General features: G+C 38.1%; 1 protein-coding gene across 1 annotated transcript in view; it reads left to right on the forward strand.

Moving 5' to 3' along the window:
* The window catches only part of ITGA8 (integrin subunit alpha 8), a 181535-nt gene that overhangs the window by 77749 nt on the left and 84979 nt on the right, over nucleotides 1-18807 (forward strand). The window lies entirely within an intron of this gene.

The raw sequence follows: 18807 nt of genomic DNA on the forward strand, positions 1-18807 counted from the left end.
AACACCCAAAGAACAAATAATCTAATCAAGAAATGAGCAGAGGACATGAATAGACATTTCTGCAGAGAAGACATCCAGATGGCCAACAGACACATGAAAAAGTGCTCCACATCACTGGGCATCAGGGAAATACAAATCAAAACCACAGTGAGATACCACCTCACACCAGTCAGAATGGCTAAAATTAACAAGTCAGGAAATGACAGATGCTGGCGAGAATGCAGAGAAAGGGGAACCCTCCTCCACTGTTGGTGGGAATGCAACCTGGTGTAACCACTCTGGAAAACAGCATGGAGGTTCCTCAAAATGTTGAAAATAGAGCTACGTTACAACCCAGCAATTGCACTACTGGGTATTTACCCTAAAGATACAAACGTAATGATCTGAAGGGGCACGTGCATCCAAATGTTTATAGCAGCAACGTCCACAATAGCCAAACTATGGAAAGAACCTAGATGTCATTAACAGATGAATGGATAAAGAAGTGGTATATGTATATGATGGAATACTATGCAGCCTTCAAAAGAAATGAAATCTTGCCATTTGCGATGACGTGGATGGAACTAGAGGGTATTATGCTTAGTGAAGTAAGTCAACCAGAGAAAGACAACTATCATATGATCTCCCTGATATGAGGAAGTGGAGAGGCAACATGGGGGGTTTGAGGGGTAGGAAAAGAATAAATGAAACAAGATGGGATAGGGAGGGAGACAAACCATAAGAGACTCTTAATCTCACAAAACAAACTGAGGGTTGCTGGGCAGAGGGAAGGTCGGGAGAGGGTGGTGGGGTTATGGACACTGGGGGAGGGTATGTGCTATGGTGAGTGCTATGAAGTGTGTAAAACTGGCGATTCACAGACCTGTACCTCTGGGGCTAATAATACATTATAAGTTTATAAAAAAATTAAAAATTTTTTAAAAAATGACAATGCGATATCACCTCATACCTATCAGAACATCTAAAATCAAAACACAAGAAACAACAAATGTTGGTGAGGATGTGGACAAAGAGGAACCCTCATGCATTGTTGGTGGGAATGCAAACTGATACAGCCACTGGGGAAGCTTCCTCTAAAAATTAAAATTAGAACTAACATATGATCCCATAATTTCACTACCAGATCTTTACCCAAAGAATATGAAAACACTAATTCAAAAAGATATATGCACCCTTATGTTTACTGCAGCATTTTTACAATAGCCAAATTATAAAAGCAGCCCATTAATAGATGAATGGATAAATAAGAAGTGGTATGTACATACAATAGATTATTACTCAGCCCTAAAAAGGAATGAAATCTTGTCATTTTCAAATACATGGATGGATCTAGAGAGTATAACGCTAAGTCGAAGAAAGTCAAATACCACATGATTTCCATCACGTGTAGAATTTAAGAAACAAAACAAATGAGCAATGAGAAAAAGAAACAGACTCAACTATAAAGAACAAAGTAATGGTTACCAGAGGGGAGGTGAATGGAGGGATGGGTGAAATAGGTAGAGGAGATTAAGAGTACTGTTATCATGATGAGCACTGACTAATGAATAGAATTGTTGAATCACTATATTGTACACCTGAAACTAATATAACACTGTATATTAAAGATACTAGAATTAAAATAAAAAATAAAAAATTAAAGAAAAAGGATGTTTCTTCTACCCATTCATTTATTCAATTTTTTATATCTGTGTGAACTCATGGATATTTATTTTAAGGACTATAATCCATTACTATATTTGTTTATATATATTGCCTTATGTGCTCTATATTTTGCCATTGGGAACCCTTTCCAGTTCATTCTTACTGCTCTTTTTAGTATTTCCCATCCTTTTATGAGCATTTCCATGCTTTATATCAACACATTATGCTCCAAGCTTATTTTGTAATTTCCCTCTCCAGCCCTGGAATCAACCATTCTTCAAAGACCTACAGTTTCTTGAAGAACAATATTTAGAAATCAAAATCTAAGACAGTAGGTTTTATCATGGCAGCTATGATGTCAAGACTTATAATGTACTTCTATAGATTGCCACTTTGCCATATATTATAGCTACGTGGCAAACCATCTTCAGTATTGCTTGAAATCAACAAATTACATTTTCATTGTTCAGCCTATATTTTATAAGTCAACATTTTTCATTTTCTTTGTTAACAACAGGTATTTGGACAATCTTAATATTATTCAGCTAATGTTGAGAACAGCCACCATTTTTTCTTCATCTTTAAGGATGATTATATTAAAATATTTACTAATATTTATTAAATAATTTTAATATTTAATATTTATTAAAATAGTTATACGCTATGCAAGAGATTTTACTTTGGAAATACAATTTATCAGTTTATTCAACAAATACTCACTAAGTGTCTTTCACATGCCCTCTTCTAGGTTTGGGGGATATAACACTAAATTAAACAATGACCCTGCCTTCATGGACAAGTGTTCAAATTCTACCTATAACCCTGACTTACTGTGTATGCTTGATGAGTTATGTAACCTCCAAAAGCTTCAATCCTCATTGGTAAAATGGATATAGTAACATTTAAAAATAGTTCCTCCTTTAAAGGGGGGTTCTAGATGTTAAATTAGATAATACATATAAAGCCATCAGCATTCTGAACAGCACCGCATTCTAACAGCATTCTAACAGCACTAATAATATAGCAAAATATTAGTTATAAATGAGTACATTGACACTATTCTGACATAATCCATGCCTTTAAGAAACAGGACAAACATGAAGATAATATGGCATCCAACAATTAACTGTAGTATAAGACAGCAAAAATTAATAAACGAGTTAAAGAGAGAAGTTTCTTCTCTTTTTTAAGGTGTTCAAAGGAAGCTTCACAGGGGAAATAATGGTTAAGCAAGGTCTTAAGATACAAGTATGATTTTAATAAGGAGACAGCATTCCAGGAGAGGAATATAGCATGAGAAAGACTCAGCACAAGAAAAGGCGATTTTGGAAGTAATGTGGTTCAAATAGAAGGGAGCATAAATGGAGAGATTCAACGAAAGGTAAATTTGGGGCAGGTAATAAAGGGCCTTGAATAGCATGTCAAATGATTGGTACTTTATGAGGAAAATAATGGAAAAAGATTCTGTTTTATATTTCAAAGTGATACTTTTACTTCAGTTATTTAACAATGAGTAGAATGAACTATCATGAAAAAGAAACTTGAGGGCAAAAGCTATTGAAGTGTCCCATGTGAAAGCATTGCCCGGAACCAGGTGAGTAGGGCAGTAACATCTGGGCAGCCTACAGGTGTGTGGGAATAAACAGACTCGGCCACTTTTGCCCTTCCTGCATCCCCACAAGAAGTGAGTGAAAAAGCTCCTATAGTTTCAAAATAACTAGCATTTGATGATATCGATGATCTGAACTTGGGTCTTCCTAATAGGTGTGTAATGATATCTTGTTTTAATTTGCATTTCCCTGAGGAGCATCTTTACATATGCTCATTTGCCATCTGTATATCTTCTCTGGTGAGGTGTCTGTGAAGGACTTTGGCTCATTTCTTTAAAATGAGGTTGTTTTCTTATTATTAAGTTTTAAGGGTTCTTCATATATTTTGCATAACATCCTTTATGAGATGTATGTTTTGCAAGTATTTTTTCCAGTTTGTGGCTGATCTTCTCATTCTCTTGACATTGGTTTTCACAGAGTAGAAGTTTTTAATTTTAATGTGTCCTAGCTTATCAATTCTTCCTTTCATGGATCGTGTCTTTCGTGTTTTATCTAAAAAGTCATCATCCTACCCCAGGTCATCTATAGGCTTTCTTCTATGCTATCTTACAGAAGTTTTATAGTTTTGTGTTTTACATGTAAGTCTGTGATCTGAGCTCATTTTTGTGAGATGTGTAAGGTCTGTATCTAGGGCTGTGGGTATTTGTTTGTTTTTTGCATGTAGATGTTTAGTTTTTCCAGCACCATCTGCTGAAGATACTATTTTTGCTCCATTGTATTACCTTGACACCTATGTCAAAGATCAGTTGACCATATTTATATGGGTGTATTTCTGAGTTCTCAATTCTGTTCCATTGATTTATTTGTTTATTCTTTCACCAACACCATACTGTCTTCATTAGAGTAGATTTATAGTAGGTCTTCCAGTAGGGTAGTGTCAGTTCTCCCAACTTTGTTCTCCTTCAATATTATATTGGCTATTTTGCATCTTTTGCCCCTCAATATACACTTTATATCAGTTTTCTGATAATCACAAAACAACTTGCTAAGATCTGGACTGGGATTGCACTGAATCTATAGAGCAATGACATCTTAACTGTATTGAGTTTTTCTATCCATGAACATGGAACACTGTTCCACTTACTGAGTTCACTGATATCTTTCATCAGAGTTTCTTAAATTATGCTCATATAAACTTGTACATATTTTTCTAGATTTATTCCTAAGTATTTCATTTTGGGGGATGGATGGTAATGTAAATGGTACTGTGCTTTTAATTGCAAATTCACTTGTTTATAGCTGGTATGAGACAATAATTGACTTTTGTATATTGGCCTATATTGCAGTGTCCTGCAACCTTGCTATAATTACTTATTAGTTTCAGGAGTCCATTTGTTGATTCTTTTGGATTTTATACTTAGATGATCATACCATCTGTGAACAAAGATAGTTTTATTCTTGTATTCCCAGTCTATATACCTTTTATTTCCTTACCTTGTCTTATTGCATTAGCTAGGACTTCTGTCATGATTTTAATTTTTTTAAAGATTTTATTTATTTATTTGACAGAGAGAGAGAGAGAGAGAGATCACAAGTGGGCAGAGAGAAAGGGAAGCAGGCTCCCTGCTGAGCAGAAAGCCCGATGTGGGGCTCGATATGGGGCGTGATCCTAGGACCCTGAGACCATGACCTGAGCCAAAGGCAGAGGCTTAACCCACTGAGCCATCCAGGCGCCCTTTCTGGTATGATTTTAAAAAGCAGTGGTGAGAAGGGACATTGTTGTCTTGTTCCTAATATTGATAGGAAAGCTTCAAATTTCTTACCATTGAGTATAATGTTAGCTGTAGGGTTTTTTGTAGATAGTCTTCATAAACTTGAAGAAGTAAACTATTCCTAGTTTACTGAGAGTTTTTGTCATAAGTATAAGATATTGTTGAATTCTTTTTCTGCATCTATTGGTATGATCATGTGATTTTTTTTTCTTCTGTAGCTTTTCAATGTAATAGATTACATTAATTGATTTTCAGATGCTGACTTAGCCTTGTATACCTAAATCACATTTGGTTGTGATATACAATACTTTTTATACATTGTTGGATTCAATTTGCAAATATTTTGAAGATTTTTACATCTATGCCTATGAGAAGTATTAACTCATAGTTCTTTTTCTTTGTATTGTCTTTGTCTCATTTTGATAGGGTATAGCTGGCATCATAGAATGAGTTAAGGCATATTCCCTCTGCTTGCATCTTCTGGAAGAGAATATAGATAATTTATATAATTTCTTTCTTAAATCTTCAGTAGAACTCACAAGTGAACTCATCTTGTCCTTGTGTTTTTTTGTTTTGGAAGGTTATTAATTCTCAATTTAATTTACTTAATAGATATGGGTCTATTCCAATTACTCCTTTCTTCTTGTGTTAGTTTTGGGAGATTGTGTCTTTAAGAAATTGGTCCATTTCAACTACATTATCAGATTTGTGGGCATAGAGTTATATTCCTTTATTATCCCTTTAATGTCTATGGGATCTCTCATAACACCCCTTCATTTATTTATATTAGTAGTAATTTGTGTCCTCTCTATTTTTGTCTTATTTAGCTGGGCTAGAGGCTTATTGATTCTATTGATCTTTTCAGTGAACTAGCTCATAGCTTTGTTGATTTTCTCTATTGATTTTCTATTTTCAATTACATTGATTTCTGATCTAATTATTATTTCTTTTCTTCTGCTTACTTTGGATTTAATTTGCTCCTCCTTTTCTACTTTCCTAAGGCAGAAGCCTAGTTTATTTATTTTATATCTTTCTTCTTTTCTAACTTATGTATTTGATTATAAAAATTTCCCTCTGGGCACTTTTACTAACTTCCACAAATTCTGTTAAGTTGTGTTTTGATTTTCACTTAATTTAAAATATTGTTTAATTTCTCTTGGGTTTTCTTCTTTGAGCCATGTGTTGTTTAGAAGTATGTCATTTAATCTGCTAATACTTTGGGATTTTCCAGCTATCGCTCTGTTGTTGACTTCTAGTTTCATTCCACTGTGGTCTGAGACCAAACATTGTATGACTTCTAGTCTTTTAAATTTGTTAGAGTGTGGGGGCACCTGGGTGGCTGGGTGGGTTAAAGCCTCTGCCTTCGGCTCAGATCATGGTCCCAGGGTCCTGGGACTGAGCCCCATATCGGGCTGTCTGCTCAGTGGGGAGCCTGCTTCCTCGTCTCTCTCTGCCTGCCTCTCAGCCTACTTGTGATCTCTGTGAATTAAATAAATTTTAAAAATTCTTATCTTTAAAAAAAATTTGTTAGAGTGTGTTTCATGGTCTACATTATGGCCTATCTTGGTCAATATTCCATATGGGCTTGAGAAGATTGTGCATTCAGTTCTTCTTAGATGAAGCAGTCTATGGATTTCAGTTATATCCAGTTGATTGATGATGTTGAGTTCAAGTATGCCCTCATTGATTTTCGCCTGCTGGATCTATTCATTTCTGATAGAAAGGTGTTGAAGTCTCCAACTATAATTAATAGTGGATTAATCTATTTCTCTTACATTTCTATTAACTTTTACCTCATATATTTTGGCACTCTGTTATTCGGCACATACGTGTTAAGGATCATTATGTCTTCTTGGAGAACTTGCTCCCTTATAATTATGTAATCCCCTTCTTTATTTCTGATAACTTTGCTTAGGCTGGAGTCTTCTATGTCTAAAGTTAGTAATACTCCTACTTTCTTTTGATTACTGTTAACATGGTATCTTTCTCCATTCACTTTTTATTCTATGTGCATCTTTATATTTAAAGTGTGTGTCCTATAAACAACATATAGTTAGGTCTTATTTTTTGATCCCGTCTGACAATATCTGTATTTTAACTGTTGTATATATACCATTGAAGCTCAAAGTCGTTACTGATATAATTAGAGTAAGTTCTACTATATTTGTTAGTACCTTTCATTGTTGCCTTTGTTCTTTATTCTTATTATTGTCTTTCTTTTTCTGCCTTTGTATTTTTAATTGAACATTTTTATGATTCCGTTTTTTTCTTCTTACTTAGAATATACTTCTTTATACTTCTTTTTAACTTTTATTAAGTGGCTGCTTCAGGGTTTGCAATATACTTTTATAACTAATCCAACCCACTGTCAAACAACACTGTAGCACTTCACATGCCTGTGGGTACCTTATAAATAATAAAATAATCCTAATTCCTCCTTTCTATTCCTTGTATCAATGCTGCCATATATTTATATGATACACACACACCCAGAAACACACTATGAGTAAATAAAATGTACATACAAAGTATAAATTATATATCTACATAGTCAAATACAGTGTTGCTATTGTTTTGTTTTATGTATTAAATCAATATAGGATAAGAAAAATAAGATTTTTCTGTTTTACTTTCACTTATTCCTTCTCCACCACTTCATTTCTTTATGTGGATCCAGGTTTCTGACTTACACCATTTCCTCCTCTCTGAAGAACTTCTTTTTAACATATTTTGAAGGTAGAACTATTGTCAATAAATTTCCTCAACTTTTGTTTGCCTGAGAAGGCCTTTGTTTTTCATCCACTTTGCATGATTTCCAGAGAAAAGATCGATATAGTGGTATATTTTTTCTTCTATAATTAAGGTATTTTCCCCCTCTGGCTTCCTTCAGAATTTTTCCCCTATTTTCTTTCTTTTTCTTTTTTTTCTTTCTGTAGTTTGAAAATGATATTCATAGGTGTAATTATTTTGCCACGTATCCTTTTTAGTGTTCTCTGAGCTTCCTGGATCTTTGGTTTGGTATCTGACATTAATTTCAAGAAAATAGTCATCATTATTATTTGAACATTTCTTCTGTTCCTTTCTTTTTTCTCCCTGTGGTATTCCAATTATGCATACATTACACCTTTTGTAGTCATCCCACAGTCCTTGGGTATTCTGTTCTGCTTTTGTTTTTGTTTTTTCTCCCCCCAGTCTTCTTCTCTATGCTTTTCAGTTTGGTAGGTTTCTGTTGATATACTCTCTAGCTCAGATATTTTCCCTCTGCTGTGTGCAGGTTACTAATGAGTCCATCAGAGATATTCTTTTCTGTTACAGTGTTTCAGATCTCTATCACTTCTTTTTGGTTCTTAGAATTTCCTCCTTTCTGCTTACCTTGAACATCTGTTCTTGTATGCTGTCTTTTTTATCCATTACAGCCCTTATCATATCAATCACAGTTGTTTTAAATTCCATGTCTGGTAATTCCAACATCCCTGCCATTTCTGAGTCTGGTTTTTATGCTTGCTTGCTCTCTCTCTTTCCCCTATATATATTTTGCCTTGTAGTTACATCCTGTAACATTATGATAACTGGGCATGATATACTGAATAAAAGGAACTGCTATAAAGAGGCCTTGGCAATGTGGTGGTAGGTTTTGGGGGAGAGGATGTCTTTTATAATCTTATGAGTTAGGTCACCATCTTTTAGGGAACCTATGCCTTTGGACTGTAAACTTTATACATGCTTCTTAGTCTCACTCTTTATGTTGGGCTGGACTTCAAGAGTGGGCTGGAGTCAGTATTTCTCTCCCCCCAGTCAGCCAGAACTTGGTAGCCATCCAGGAAGTAAAACTCACAAAAGCACACCTTTCCCCACCCCCAGTGACTGGATCCCTGGTAGAGTTTTAATCCCCAGAGTCATCCACACTGAGCATCCAGCCATTCATCAACCACCGTTCAGATTTCTGCATCCTTTACTGGTTCCCATGGAGGTTGCTGCCCCAGTAAGTGGTTCACTGTATCTGGCTGTCAGTTTCTCCAGTTTGGAGCCCCAGCTTGCCCTGTGATCTCACTTCTTTTAGGGATCTAAGAAGAGCTATTGGGTTTTTTGGGGCTTTGTTTGTTTTTTCTTTTTTTCCTTTCTTTTTTTTTTTTTCTTCAGTTCGTTCAGCTTTTTATGTGTCATTAAGATGGAGTGGTGACTTCCCAGCGTCTCCTGCACTGGACCAGAAACAGAAGTCTGTCAGTTTCACTTTGAACTAACTCCCTTCTAAACACTCAGTCATAGAAGCTTGCCTCTTTATGAAACCCAAGGCAACAATAAATATGACAGGATATCATTTATACTTGATCTTACTTGTAAAGATATGTTAATAAAAACTTGATGCCTTGCCATGGTTCCTTTTATGGGTGGCGGGGGCAGGATGTGGAGGAGTAGGAGGAAGTTCTCCAAGACTTAGAACCTCTGCATTATTTCTTACCTCCCACTGCATGTGCTTTCTATAAGTCATTTTTAATGTATTAATATGTGATTTAAAAGCCATATTTTAGAGCAATTCACTTGAAGCATCCCTTCTGTCTTTGTACACCCTGGACATTTTCCCGGGAGTTCATTTCCCACTTATGAACTTGGTTCAAATGTCACTTCCTTAGGAAATCTTCCCTGTTGTCCTTTCTCTAAAAATACTTATCTCAGATTGAAATTACACATTTTCGTGATTATTTGATAAATATGTATTTTACCCCACTAGCCTGGACATTATATTAGGGGAGGGCAAACACTGGATTTGGTTTTGCTCACTATGGAATCACTTATGCCCAAAGCAGTGGGTAGCATTGAAGGTACCCAGTAAATATGTGTTGAATAAATGAATGCAAATGAATGAATAAATGAACAAATGAACTAATTTCCCCATAGCCACACATGTTGGCATATAAACTGTTGCTCTCCTCTCCTTTTGCCTGGCCACTCTCTTCCAGCTCTGCTTAAATCCAGTAAACTATTTTATTCTTATGCAGAATGAGAATGGAAATGTAAGCAGAGATGTCGATGCCTTTTAAAATAAACTGACACCTTCTCCTGGGATCATGGGAAGCTCGATTCAAGTGGTACACTCATTTTTGACAAACAGAACCCTTTACCCTAGCTCTGTATTCACTGGACATCTAAATGGCAATTTCTGTTCACACTGCTCAACCAGGAGAACCAGTAGCCAGTGTGATGGAAACACCACCAACCTGGACTCAGGCGACCCATAGTCTCACTTCTTCACTCATCATTATCACCTCTGTAGCCCAGACATACCACTTACCTCTCCTAACTTTAGCTTCTCAACCCCTCTAGACTGTTGAGAAGACAGTTTGCAAATTAAATAATTCAACATAGTCAATTGCTGTTACTTCTTAACACAGCCCACCAAATGAAGATGGGAGGGTTAGGAATCTCGCTCTAAGGCAGAGATCCAGGCTCTTTGAGCCAGACCTGAGCCTTAAGGTGATGACTCAGGTAACTTAAGCCTAAAGCTTCCTACAAGAGAAAAGATGAGACATTTGCAAAACAGCTAACATGAACAAAATCCTTGTCAGTACTTCGTCTTTGCAAACGTTGCTTATGTGATGCTCTTCTTTCTATATGGCCATGGCTTTGGATTTTCTTACTGACATTTTCCTGTGGTGACATTATTAATAGCTGGTTTCCTAAAAACTACCAACCCTAACAAAAATTCATGAGAGCATGAGTGGACAACAGAAAGCTCAGGATCTGGCCAGCCCTTGCGCTAAATTTTGAAATAAGGGAAGCTCATTAGGGAAATATCCAGCTCTCCTCATCCCCAGCTTCCTTTTCTTTCTGTCCCTGATGACTTCTCTATGCCAGCTGCTCAAATGTGCAGTGGGGAAAAATCCAATATCCTTATTCTTATCAGGACATTAGTGACCTGGGGAAGTAAGTAACACCCAGAAACTCTGATTTGGGGGGTTACATGCCTACATTTTTAAGCCCCTTTGGAGAGATGGCTGATAGACTGTAAATGCCTCAAGGTCAAGGGCTGTACCTGCTCGCCCTCTGCTGAATTTTTGGTACCTGGGACAAGACTTGGCTCATGGTGGGTATTCAGTAAGAAGTCTGAATGAAGGAACCACTGCATAAATGTTCTTCCCTTCCTCTCCTGCTTCCCTTGCAAATTTATAAATGTGTGTTTTTAGTGTATTGGTCTGTTATGGTTGCCATTACAAAGTGCCACATGCTGAGTGTGAGATAGCAATCTATCTCCTCATGGTTCTGGAGGCTAGAAGTCCAAGATCAAGATGTGGGTAGGATTCCTTTCTCTGAGGCCTCTCTCCTTGGCTTTTAGATGGCCATCTTCTCCTTGTGTCTGCACATGGTCTTCCCTTTCAGTGTGCCTGGGCCAGTGCTCTTAGATTAGGGCCCCCCTTAAGACCTCATTTTAACTTAATTACTTCTTTAAAGACCCTGTCTCCAAATACAGTCACATTCTTAGGTACTGGGGGGTTCGGACTTCAACATATAAACTCCTGAAGAGGGGACACAATTCAGTCCCTAACACTTAACAAACACATAAAGTCCCACAGGGTTTTAATCCTAGACTTTTACCTATCAGGCTAGAAGTGGGGCAAGTGTCAAATGAGATACCAAGCCCTTCTGCAGACTGTGAAATCATTCCCTACAGACAGCCATTTATAAATGGGGCAGTTCCTAAAGAAACCTACTTTTGTCCAAGACTTTTAGCAACCGACCAGACAGCACACTTACTGGAAGTGTGGCCGCACCAAGGATAAAGTGAAATGCCCTCAGTGACACAGAATGCAACTAGGAAAGCATCAAGCAACAGCCGAGGCGAAAAGGTGATTCTTGCAGCCACAGTATGCCAGTAACGTTTGGAAAACTGTTTTCCTAAGGCGGTGGACTCATCATTTGATATTTCACTCTTATTTTGTGTGGGATTTAAAAAAAAAAAAAAAGGAAAATAAACTCTCAGTAAATTAGAATGTTGCAACCTAATACTGCATTCCAACTCATAAATGTTTTTCTTCAGAGTTCATTTGGAAGCATTTCAGACAGATTGTTAGGATTATTACTTTCTGGGATAAAACCATGCATTTTTTTCAGGCATTTCTTCCTCAACTCATAACCTTCCTCTCAGTAATATTTTGCATGTTGCAATAAAAAAGCAAGGAAGAAAGGCAGCCTCTGTCTATTTTTAGATTAACGCATTTGCCAAACTCAAGGAGACTTATCTAAATGCCTGCTTCCCACAGACATGAGCTGTTTCTCTGGTGCCAAATACTTGAGCCAATTTCATAACCTACTTACCAGTCAACATTACCATATTTACCCATCACCTTTAACCCCATTTTTTTTATACATCATCTTTAATCCCACCATCTCTCTGAAGAACAACCCTGTAGGAAAATGAGAGGAGCCCAGGTGGGTCCAGGTGAACAATTCTCCTGGACAACCACCATTTGTCTTGAAAACACTTATGTACTATGGGGAGGCCTGAGCAGAGATGGTGCCTGATCATGAGGAAAAGGGCCTGGCGGGAATACTGTGAAATGTGAGCATCCCTAATGGTAAGACAGGCGCCAGAAGGCTTTGGATCATGAGCTCTGGCAGCTGAGTCCGAGAGGTAAGCAGGTCTGAGGCCCAAGTCTGGGTAAGCCAGGGAGAAAGCCAGAAACTGGTCATCCCATCATGTGGAGGCAAACTCTGCAGGAGCAAGGCTGCCTAACAGGCACAGGGGAGTCCTGGACCAGAACAGGGCAGAGAAGACATAGTCAGCAGCCCCAACCAATTCTGCAGAGCTCCTGGCTTTCTTGAACAATGAGAACCTTGAAGATCTGGCCAGACAGTTGGCAGAGAAGAGCGACTTGTCCAGAGTCATCAGGAAACCAGCGGCAAAGTGAACTGGAATTTAGAATTCCTGATTTCTTATCCTCCATTCATTTTCCACTTGAAATCAAACACTCCTTTAAAAGAGGGCTTCGGAGATGATAGAGAGATTCAACAAGAGAAGGTACAAATCAAAACCGGCCTGTAGACACACAAAAAACTGTACACGCGTGTTCCTAGTGACTTTCCCAAAACTGGACACAACATCCCCACTAGCCGGGGATGGACTGACTGTGGGCCATCCAAACAGTGGAACACTGCTCAGCGAGAAAAAGGAGGGAATTCATGATACACCCAGTGTGGTGGAGGACCCTCAGACGCACTGAGCTGAGTGAAGGACACCAGACCCAAAAGGCTACATACGGATGCTTCCATTTCTCTGACATTCTGGAAAACAGAGGATTCCTGGGCTGGGAGGGGGCAGGTTTGAAGACAGCACAGGTAACATTTGAGGACGATGGACCTGTTCTTGATTGTCACCGTGGTTATACGACAGAATACTTTTATCCGAGCTCTTAGAACAGGACAGGTAAAGGATGCAGTTCACTGTACGTAAAATAGAGCTTAATTTTAAAAACGTTTAAAAAGAGGAAAAAATGGCCTGTAGACGTGCTTCTGGGAAGCAGCATGGTAAAATAAGAAAGTGTGTTGGCTCTGCAGCCAGACTGCCTGGGTTTAAACTTGGCCTTGTCCTCCACTCTAGCTTCTCTGTATCTCATTTTCCTCATTTTAAAAATGGGAATAATTAAAGTATGTACCTCCTGGGATTATTATAACTAAGGAATTTGTATATTCAAAGGGTTTACAAAGTTCGCTTTTGCCTGACACATGTCTGCACAATTGTCCAGAAGAGCCTCAAGACAAATTCCTAGAAGTGCAAATGCGAGGGCAAAAGTCTGCATTGTCAGACCCACTGGCAAACTGCCTTCCAAGAAAACCGGGCCCCTTTACCCTCCTTCACACAGAGAGCATGAGTTCTCAGTCCTCTGCTCCCCACCCAATACTGCCGGCTATGAATCCTTCATCTCTTCCAATGGAAAGGTAAAAAGTGATATCTCATGGTTCCTTTCATTTGGATTTCTTTGCTTACTATTGAGGCTGAACATCTTTTTAGATATCTATTGGTCATAGCTAATTATTTTTATGTGAATTGCCCCTTTACAGCCTTTTTATTAGGATGTTTATAGTTTTATTATTAATTTGTGTAGGATCAGTATGAATTAAGGTTAATAATAATTAATTTTTTTTACTATGTATCAGACATTCTTGTAAGCATTGGAAAATACTCACATTTGATCAAGCGTATACTTTATAAACATCGTCCCCTGTTTCTTTCATTTCTCTCTGGACCCTGCTTTGACTTTTTGCAAAAGAATGTACACTTTAAAATTCTTTTGTGACTTCCACATTGTTTTGATCACATTAAGGAGGCCTTCTGTCTGGAGTAATTGTAATCTTTTTATATAACTATTAGCTGTACGTTCCCATATTTCTTAATTCTTTGGAGGTTCTTTATGGTGATTCTCATTGTCTAGGATTACTCTAAAATAGTAAATGTGTCTTAATTCCAAAATATAAAAGGAGGGCTCTGATGGCATTTTCAGCCACAGACCTATGCCTTAGTACATTTCTCAACAAGATGAGAGAGTAGGAAGGAAAGGTAAGAAAGGCTCAGAAAGCTCACCTCTTATGAAATGGAGGCACTTGGATGGCAAAAAAGACTTCCCCTAAAGGATTCTGGGTGGTCCCGCAATGCATTACTATCGCTGCTCTTCCATCAGCGCCCCTCCCCCCACCCCTAGGAAATTGCCACTCCTCCTGCCCACTTACAACCACACTCAAAACAAAGCTGATGCTTTCACATAGAACTTCTTCCAATTCTAAAATTTCCCTTCTAGATTAATCAAATCAGGCTCTATAGACCAAGTACCACTTTAAAAGTTTGGCTCTTTTCTTTTTACTCATTTAATAATAATAATTTTGGAGAAACAGAATACAGAACAGAGGTGTAATACATCTCCTATGACCTCACATTTTTAGGGATATTTTTTCTTGCCAGCTGATCCTGCATTCATGCTAATGTTTCCCTTTATGGATCCCTAAAAGTACGCGGTTGTTTCATCAAAAGCCAAAAGGAAAATAAACTGTTTCTCAGGCAAAGTGGGGTGATAACAAAGGGCTCCAAGATTTGGGGAGTAATTTTAGATTAAGGGGAAAGAATGGATTTTAATCACCAGTTATTTCTTAAAAAAAAAAAAAACAAAAAAAAAACAAACTGAGTCTTACGTAAAGAAAGGCAAAATTTTTTGTTTTCAGAATCTGTGTTTAAGAAGTTTCTAGAAGAGGGGCGCCTGAGTGGCTCAGTGGGTTGAAGCCTCTGCCTTCAGCTCAGGTCATGATCTCAGGGTCCTGAGATCGAGCCCCACATCGGGCTTTCCTGCTCAGCAGGGAGCCTGCTTCCTCCTTTCTCTCTCTGACTGCCTCTCAGCCTAGTTGTGATCTTTGTCTGTCAAATAAATAAACAAAATCTTAAAAAAAAAAAAAAAAGAAGTTTCTAGAAGAAAGGAAAATAAACATTAGCTAATGGTATAAGACCTGTTATCTCAAAGCAAGAAAGTAAGTTTGCAGAGTTACGAATCCCAAGTATCAGTACCAAAATTACTTTCTCTTCAGATTATCCTTTAAATTCCTAAGCATGACAGAATTATGTAAGATTAAAAAAAGTGGTGTGTATGTCCATATACCCATATGTACATCTTTATGGATGTATGCATAGTGTATAGACATATACATACAAATATCAATATATATGTATGTATGTATAAGGATTATGTAACTATATGGAAACCACATAGTATTTATTAAAAGAAATCACTTACTTCAAAAGGGCAAACTGGTTAGGAACACAAATTGGCAGATCAATTCTCCCCCTTTGAGAGATCCCAGAAATTGAAGGTCCTGAGTGTAAATGTTTCTGGCCTTCCAGCAGGCATAATACCAAGGTGGTGTCTCCAAAGGCAAACATACTTTCCTGGTAGATAACTGTTTTCTTGGCCTCTGAGTAACTGTGGCCGCATTCTCATGAAGAAAATTGTGGCTTTTTTCGCCAGTTACTTTATTTTTCCAGAGCAGTAAAATTCCCACCCTGAGGCACAGGAATCAAAGTTCCTACAGGAAAAGGCCTTTTGCTTATTACTGTCAGGGGATGTCTCAGCTTCTTGTCTACAATGATGATCTAGTCATGATGCAGCTTCTATACACCTTTCTGGAATTTTCTAGAATCTGGAGCTTGGGTGTGTGTATACATGCATGCCTGCACACTCACATATGCAGAAATCCATCAGAATTTAACTGCGGTTTCCATGAACCTATCTTAACAACTGTCCCCTTTTTCTTCATCTCTTCCATCTTTAGTACTTTATCTCATTATTACTTATTCTCTAATTTCAAGTATTTATAAAGCTCCTGTTCCCAATCTGGGCCACTGCCGGTACTATAGATGCAAAGATTCTTTCTTTCTTCTTTCATTTATTCTACCTGTACCATTCCATGAAGTAGTTGTGGTATGTGAGCCCGAAGAAAGATTCCTGCCCTGGAAAGGCTTACAGTCTTGTTTTCCTGGCCATTTCCAGAGGAGTCCATTCTTAAAACTCATCTTTATGGAGTCTCTAATCTTGGTATATTAATATTTCACCGCATTTGGAGCCAAAAACAAAGCACCTAATTCCTCTGGAATCTGTTTTCTTAATAGCACTCTCTTGTCTGGCGTCAGGCCAACAGACAGTCATGAGGCTAAGGGCCGCTGGTGTTCTGTGTAACTCCTGGGGAGCGGTACACAGGGAGAACAGAATTCCCATTTCCACAGATCAGTAGCTCTTCCTCCTCAACATAGCAAAAATGCACGGATATGCTGGAAGAGATGAATGTAACAAGAAAAAATAAATGTGAAAATATTTGAGAAAGTTGAAACTGCGATACAATTTTTTAAAAAATTGGCAGACTTGGTAACGTTGGCTTCTGGCTTCGAAGACTGGACTCTTTGGAAAAGACTGTTTTATGCCGTAAGCCATAGCTGGTCACATTTTCTTTTTTCTTACTGTGTCTTTTAATCTCACAAAGAAAGAACTCCTCAAGATGAACTGGATTTGACTTCTTCGAACATTCACATATGCGCTTTTTTAAGCTACGGAGCTTTGAAGTCTAGTCTTGAACCTATGATCTGAATCTGATTCTGATTCTGTAAATCACAAGACATCTCCACTGTGGTTTTAACCTTGAAGATGTTGGAGTCCCTTTCTTTTTCTTTTTTTTTTTTTTTAATTTAATTTTTTTCTTTTAAAAAACAAACACTTTTAGTAAGAACTATTGTTGTCTTAGGTTGCGGTCTTCCAGCACAGACATGAAGACAAGGTTTAGAAAGCAAGCGGGTCATGGGAGAAATGGTCCAAAGAAACATTGCTAAGTGTGGAGGGAAGAAGGCCATGGGAAGGAAGATGGGTATAAAGCAGGTTGACACAGTGGGCAGCAGAAGGTGGGGCCCTTCTCCAGAGTTATCCCACTGGAGGGTAAGGAGGTGGCATTCCTTGTTATCGCCTGCTTCCATCCATCATTAGCTGAGAGCTCAGGCCAAGGGCACTTCCAGCCTCTAAAGGGAATCACGTTTGCAGTCCAGTGCTGCTCCTATATCCAGGAAAGGTGAGTGCTGAGGGAACGTGCTACAAATCATTTTCCTGTGCAAATTCCATTAAACCAATTGAATTCCTTGATTGGTTTTCCATGTGGACTGTCCAGAGACATCCCCCCCCTTTTTTTTTTCGTTTTCATTTCTGCTCTGCTAGGATTAACCACTTATGGTCTCAACTGTTGTAAGTTTTCTTCTGTGGCCATTATTTCCACCTGGTCCAGTTTTCTCACATCAACAACAACCAGTATAAATTTTATACTACAGATTCAGCCATTGTCATTTGTGTGTTTGTATCGTTGCATCTACCAAGAGTAACCATTATGTATTAGATTTAGGAAAACAGACTGCTTTACCCATGTATTAGCCAAACACTGCAACCAGTGTGAGTATTACCCCTCAGACAGCCTATGACCGTTCTGTTGCCCAACACCGTAGACCAGCCCCACCTCTCACCTAGTGTGGTCTTCAGTGAATTTATAGGTTCACCTTCTTTTTTTTTTCTTTAAAGATTTTTTATTTCCTTTTTTTCTTAAGATTTTATTTATTTATTTGACAGAGAGAGATCACAAGTAGGCAGAGAGGCAGGCAGAGAGAGAGGGGGAAGCAGGCTCCCTGCTGTGCAGAGAGCCCGATGTGGGGCTCGATCCAAGGACCCTGAGAACATGACCTGAGTGGAAGGTAGAGGCTGAACCCACTGAACCACCCAGGCGCCCCTACAGGTTCACTTTCTTAAGCCTCCATTTACCCACTTGCAAAATTGTGCAAAATAATGGAGGCTTCATAGCTTCTTGTTAGGAATAAAGGTCAATCCTTCTAAAGAATTCCTGGCCAAGAGTAAGTGTTCAACACGTGCTATTTATTACTATTATTATTATTGTTGTTGTTGTTGTTATTTAAGATCATTATAATGACACATCAATTAGTTCATAAACTACAGACCACTTTGCCAAGAGGATACTCACTGTCCCACTATTTATAAAGAGCAAATGCTTGTGTCAAAAGGAGGGAAGGTCAGAATGTCCCACTTTGTAATAAGACCAGCTTCCCAGCATCACTGCTGGAAGGGAAGGGAAAACAAGGTGTGTAACATGCCCGGTACATACAGGCACTAAAGGACCTGGCTCTTCCCTTTCACTTTCCTTAAGATGTAGGCCTTCAGTCTACATCTTCATCTCCAGGATAGGAGAAATGGTATTATGATGCATTTTTATTTTATTTATTTTTTTTAAGATTTATTTATTTATTTGACAGAGAGAGAGAGATAGTG

The sequence above is a fragment of the Mustela nigripes genome, chromosome 6 (assembly GCF_022355385.1).
Source record: "Mustela nigripes isolate SB6536 chromosome 6, MUSNIG.SB6536, whole genome shotgun sequence".
Classification (NCBI taxonomy): Eukaryota; Metazoa; Chordata; class Mammalia; order Carnivora; family Mustelidae; genus Mustela; species Mustela nigripes.